We start from the raw sequence: 6427 nt of genomic DNA, 5'->3' as shown, positions 1-6427 counted from the left end.
AATTTGGAAATAGTATGTGTGGGGATGGAGTAGTTGGGATTGCCGGATCAGCCAGGGGTACCGGGTATGTCAAGGGCAGATCTCAGTGACGAATCTGTATTTATTTTAAAGAAGGAAATTGTGTATTAGAACATAGGACATAGAACTTAGAAGAGTACCACAGGAACAAATCATTCAACCCGCAATATTGTGTCGAGCCAGCTACAGAGCAAATCAAAAACACCCGAACGCTCATCCCTCCTACCTACACTATGTCCATATCCCTCCATCTTCCTTTCATCCATGTGCCGATCCAAACATCTCTAAAAAGCCTCTAGTGTATTTCCCTCCACCACCATACCAGGCGGCGCATTCGAGGCATCCACGACTCTCTGAGTAAACAACTTACCTCTCACATTCCCCTTGAACCTTGCCCCTCTCACCTTCAGTGCTTGCCCTCGGGTGTTGGACGTTTCAACCCTGGGGAACTGACTCTCTGTTTACTCTATTTATGCCTCTCATAATCCTCTCAGGTTCTGACATTTCAGAGAAAACAGCCAAGTTTATCCGGCCTCTTGTGATAGCTCTAAACCGGGCACTGTCCCGCAAATCTCTTCTGCACCCTCTCCAAAGCCTCAACGTCCTTCTTATGGCAGGTGACCAGAACTACACACAACACTTCAAATGTGGCCTAAACAGAGTTTTATAAAGTTGCAATTTAATATCCTGACTTTTGAACTCAATGTGATGACTAATTAAAGCAAGTATAGTACATGCCTTCTTAATTGCCTTTTCAACTGTGGAGCCACTTTCAAAGAGATATGAACTTGGATCCTGAAATCTCTCTGCTCAGCGACACTGTTGAGAGCCTTGCATTTGCCCTACCTGGGTTAAAGTACATCTGCCATTTCTTAGCCCATGTCTGCAACTAATCCATATCATGCTGTATTCTTTTCCAGTCTTTTACACTACCCACAACTGCACCAGTCTTGGTATCATCCACAAATTTACTAACCCACCCATCTACATTTTCATCTAGGTCATTTGTATATATAACAAACATCTGAGGTCCCAGCACGGATCCCTGCGGAATTCCATAATTACAGACCTCCAGCTCGAATAAGCCCCTTTGACCACTTCCCTCTCTCTTCTATGTGCAAGCCTGTGCTGAATCCAAACAGCCAATTCACTGCACAAACCATGCATCTAATCTTCTGGATTAGTCTCCCTTCCCATGAGGGACTTTGTCAAATGCTGTACTAAAAAACATGTATACAACAACCACTGCCCTACCCTCAGCAATCTCTCTCATCAGCGTGTCAAAAAAACTCAATCAAGATAATAAGGTACGACCTGCCACAAGCAAAGCTATGCTGGCTCTCCCTAGTTAGATCATGGGTTAACCGAAACTGATATATCCTATCTCTAAGAATTTTCTCCAGCAATTACCCTACAACTGACGTGGGACTCACCAATCTATAGTTCTTGGGACTTTCCTTGTTCATTCTTTAAAAAGAGGTACAGCATTAGCCACTCTTCAGTCCTCTGGAGCCTTCCCTGTGGCTAGAGAGGACATAAAGACACTGGTTAATGGCCCTTTAATCTCAAAGGTCAGTCACCTGGCCAGACTGATTCCCGACGTGAGGTCCAGTACAGCCACTGTCCTGATTGGACCGTCCACATTTTGATCTAAGAAACCTTCCTGGATACATTTAACAAATTGAGCCCCTTCTGAATCCCTCACAATAAGAAGGTCTAAGTTTACACTAGGGACGTTGAAATTTCCCATGACGGCAACCCTATTATTTTCACACATTTCCTTAATCTGGTTGCATATCTCTTCCTCAATATCCCGGTGCCTAATCGGGGATCTGCAGTACAATCCCATTAGTGTGATTGCACCCCTCCTATTCCCGAATTCCACCTAAATGGATTTAGTGTCTGACTCCTCTGAGTGCCGCTGTGATATTGTCCCTGATTAGCAGTGCAACTCCACTCGCTCTTTTACCTCCTCCTCTATATTTTCCAAAACTTCGAAAACCTGGTACATTAAGCACACAATCCTGCTCCCCTCTCAGCCAAGTTTCAGTAATGGCTTCAACATCGTAGCTCCGTCTTGTACAGGTCACCCCTTTCTCAGAAAAGATTCCAATGATCCAAGAACTGGAACTCCTGTCCTTTACACCATCTCTGCAGCCACTCACTCATCCGTGCTACCATCCCATTTCGATGTCATTGTTGTCAATATGCACCAGGAGTTCTAGCTGTTCCCTCTTGTCCTTGACAATATCTTGCAGCCGCTCCAATGCATCATGGATCCCAGCAATTAGGAGGAAACACACCATCCTAGTGCCTTGTTTTGTGGCTACAGAATATCTTTTCTGTCTCCCTAACTATAAAGTCCCGATTATAACTGCATTGCCTGAATTCATCCTGCCCTGTCAAGCCTTAGAGCCGGCCACAGTGTCAGCAGTCTGTCTGCTGCTGCCGTGATCTGATGTTCACCTACCCCCAGCAGTATACAAAGGAGCATACTTGTTGCTCAGGAGAGTGGCCACAGGAGAACCCTGCACTGACTTCATATTCCACTACCTCTCCTGGTGGCCACAAGTCTACTGTCCAAAGGCTATACACTGGGTATGACCACCTCTTCAAAAGTCTCGTCTGTAATATCTTCAGCCTCCAGAATGGCCCTGATTACATCTAACTCTAGCTCCAATTTGTGAGGTACCATAATAAATATGGTTGACATTGACGTCAGTGAGGCCAGCAATAGGTCTAATTTAGAAATGTAATCTAAGATGTTAAGACCTATTTGATTCAGGGAATGATGTTAAAATGAGGGTTTCTGGTGACCTCAGAAGGGTTTTTCTGTGATTGTTAGAAGGTGCTGTTACGTAACCGGCAACAACGAATATCAGTCGAGACAGGTAATATAAAAACAACTAAACATTTATTGAACACAGATAAACAATAAAAAATACAAACGAACACCTTAACCGGAAGTTAACCGCTATGCAGCCATTTAACAAATCGTCACTCGGCACTGGTTCTTAAAGCGTTAAATGCGCAAACAGTTTTTAAAGCGGTAAAGTCAGATATAGTTCTTAAAATGGTAAATTCGAAAGCCCAACAGATTTATACGTGCAATTGGGAGAGACTTGTCTAGAGAAGGATTTCTTCAGAGACGCGATTTTCCTGTTGGTTCTGTTCAAATGATTCACGATGCAGGAAACGAACAGTTTAAAACAACTGACCTTAAATTCTGGAGAGAAAACCTTTGCATGCACTACATTATCTTTTGGCAAGAGTTATATCGATGCAGGACGCTACTCCTTCAACGAAGACTCAATAAGGTCGATCCTTTGTTAAATTGCCGAACGATACCGAATCCTTTCAATCCTTCGGGTCCCGTACTTCGATAAAGTCTTCGCTCTCCCGTACTACTGTTGGAAAAAGGTACATCAACACATCTAGCAAAAATTGCCAATCCAGCACTATTGTACCTTGCAACAGAACGTTACACTCCGTTTTAAAAAAAAAGAAACTGCGTCATACAATAAACACGCAACAGAAACGGAGACGCAAACGCACGTTCTAGCTGGAAAACTAAAACCTAAAAAACTAGCTGCGTCATCTGGGGTCTTCCCTGATATACCCGTGGTGCACATGTCATCACGTGAGCTCACATCGGCTGGAAAACTACATCAGGTGACCTCCAAAAGACCATTACATCATTCTCACAAAAAAAAATCACAGATCTCTTTAAGGTATGTAACAGTGTTAACTAGTGTTCCACGGGGACTAGTACTGGGATCCTTTGTGTTTCAATATGGCATGACTGTGCATTAGGAGTTAGTGTTAAATTACAAAGTTCAAGTTTCAAAGTAAATTTATTATAAAAAAAACATATCGGCATATAGAACTCTGAGATTTGTTTCTTTGTGGGCATTCTCAGTAAATCCAAGAAAAAACAGAATCAATAAAAGATTGCACCCAACAGGATGGACAACTAACCAATGTTCAAAATGGACCAAACTATGCAAATACAAAAGGGAAAAATAAAGAAATTATCATGATAAGAGTCATTGAAAGTGAATCATTGAGTTGTGGGAACGGTTCGGTGATGGGATGAGTGAAGTTGAATGAAGCTATACCAATTGGTTCAACAGCCTGATGGTTGAGGGATAATAACTGTTCGTGAACCTTTTGGCGTGTATCCCGAGGCTCCTGCACCTCCTTCCTGATGACAGCAGCGAGACGAGAGCATGGTCTGGGAGGGTGGGGGTCCTTGATGATGGATGCTGCCTTCCAGCGACAGCTCTCCAGGTAGATGTGCTGAATCGTGGGGAGCGCTTTACCCTTGATAGACTGGGTCATATCCATTACTTTTCTTAAGGCTTACCGTTAAAGGACGTTGCTGTTTCTGTACCAAGTCGTGATGCAACCAGTCAATGTATTTTCCACCACAGAGCTACAGAAGTTTGTCAAAGTTTTAGATGACATGCCGAATCTTCTCAAACTTCTAAAAAAAAAAGTGGAGGCACCTCAGACTGCCGAAGTGAGAATTTAAAATTATTGGTGAACATCTCAGCCAGTTGATCATCACAGGTTTTTAACACTCAGCCAAGTGACCCATCTGTGGTCTGTGTGAGTTCGTAAAGGATCATCCATGTTTTGATGGTCAAAGTGAACATAGAATACACTGAGCCCATCCCGGTACTAAGCTTTTGTCAGCACCTCCAGTTGAACTTTGTCTTATTGTGCGTTTTTCCCCTAGCCGTCAGTCTGTGGTTTTGTATTGCCATGTGCTCTTGTTTGTTTTCATGCTCCATGTGCTCCTGTCCCAGCTCCTGCTCTACTCCGGCCCCTGTATTACTGAGTACTCCACCTCTCACCTGTTTCACTCTATTATCTATTTTTGCTGCCACTTCTGTCGCGTTGTGCTCCACCTATCATGTGATTCTCTGTTTATTGCTCAGTGTATTTCAGTCCTGTGTTTTCACCTGATTGTTGCCAGACTGTGGCAGTGAATTTTCCTGAGCCTTTCCAGCATTCGTATCTGAACTCTGTCCGTCTGAATATCGACTCTGCCTGTTTCCCCGATTCTGGTTGTTGGATTTCTTTGGATTTTTTGATCTCTTCCTGAACTTTGACGCACCTTTTGCACCGCAGGATTTGTTACTCAATTAACAGTACTATGTGCACAGTACTGGGTCTGCGATTGAATCACTGCTTCAGAGTCCTGACAGTGCTGTTATCACAAATGTCGCCGTGTTTTCTCTTTGTAAGAGGAAATGACATTAAATCCTTGCCACAGTGGTCGAGCATCCTTCCGTGGTTCAAATTTGGTCCGAAATTGCCACGTTTTGCCGTGAAATGGCTTTCCGGAGATTGTAGGTGAACCTTTTATATCTTATTTGGTCGCTAGAGCTGAATGCCACTGATCCGGCCCTCAGCAGATTGCGGACCTCATGGTTTATACAGGGCTTCTGATTGGGCATAATTGTCTTCAAAAAAACGTGAATGAAGTCTGTGACTACGATTTGTTTGCTTATAGTGGTTGTGTGTGTGTGTGTGTGTGTGTGTGTGTGTGTGGCGGGGGGTGTGGTTGTGCTGGTAACGGGGCTGTTGGCATTGGTTAATGGTTAAATTGTCTCTCTATTGGAGACATATAAAAGTAAAAACACACTTTTAAGATAAAGGAAGTAAAAGGGTGAAAAGATTTCAGGGGATCTAGATTGATTTTATCTCTAAGGGAATGTCGATTGCCTAGAATTCGGTGTCCAAAGGGAGCGATGAATCAGAGTCGTTGACAGCATTTAAAATGTATCTGGAGGAGCGCAGGAACGATCTTTGGGGCTTTGAGCCGAGTGCTGGAAGATGGGATTAATACGGACAAGTACTCACTGGTTAGCATGGCCCTGTAACATTGCTTCCCACATTGTCACCAAGCACGACCTTGAAAGAACGAACCATGGGTTTGTGCCTGATGGCGGCACTGTTGAAAAACAAACATTACGTTTAAGTTCCTTCATCTGCCTTCTACAACCGCGAAAACACCAATTTCCGCCGCGCATCCCCCTTTAGCTCATCTGACCCAGTCCAGAATACATACCACATCACTCGTCCTATCCTTGAAACCCAGTCAGACAGTTTTAAAATTCTTGTCTCTCTTCTCAACTTTCTTTCCGATCTTATCCTTCCGATCTCTGTGAACTCTGACTCTGTCAATCTCCAAACCACGTTCAGTTCCGCGATCACCTCCCACTGATCATCCCATACTTTGTCATGTTACAATTATCTTTTAAATGTCGAGGCCGTCTGATTCCTTCAGTGAACGTTGCGCTTTCTTAACATGGCCGCTATCTTAAAAAAAAAACTACTCCATTGCTCTAGCTTGTGTAAATATCTTCTAATGATTCAGTATGAATTGACTACGATTCTG

The 6427-nt window shown here is 43.4% G+C and overlaps 1 long non-coding RNA gene across 1 annotated transcript; it reads right to left on the bottom strand.

Moving 5' to 3' along the window:
* Nucleotides 1-3335: 3335 nt before the first annotated feature.
* LOC140204501 (uncharacterized) lies at nucleotides 3336-6178 on the bottom strand. Its single transcript, XR_011887653.1, has 3 exons — nucleotides 6098-6178; nucleotides 5890-5980; nucleotides 3336-3422 (listed from the first exon to the last, which is right to left on the bottom strand). It is a non-coding gene; the product is annotated as an uncharacterized lncRNA (long non-coding RNA).
* Between the last annotated feature and the right edge of the window lie 249 nt (nucleotides 6179-6427).

Source organism: Mobula birostris, chromosome 10 (genome assembly GCF_030028105.1).
Source record: "Mobula birostris isolate sMobBir1 chromosome 10, sMobBir1.hap1, whole genome shotgun sequence".
In the NCBI taxonomy this organism is placed as follows: Eukaryota; Metazoa; Chordata; class Chondrichthyes; order Myliobatiformes; family Myliobatidae; genus Mobula; species Mobula birostris.
The sequence above is the reverse complement of the archived record's forward strand: the minus strand, read 5'-3'. Positions and strand labels throughout refer to the sequence as shown.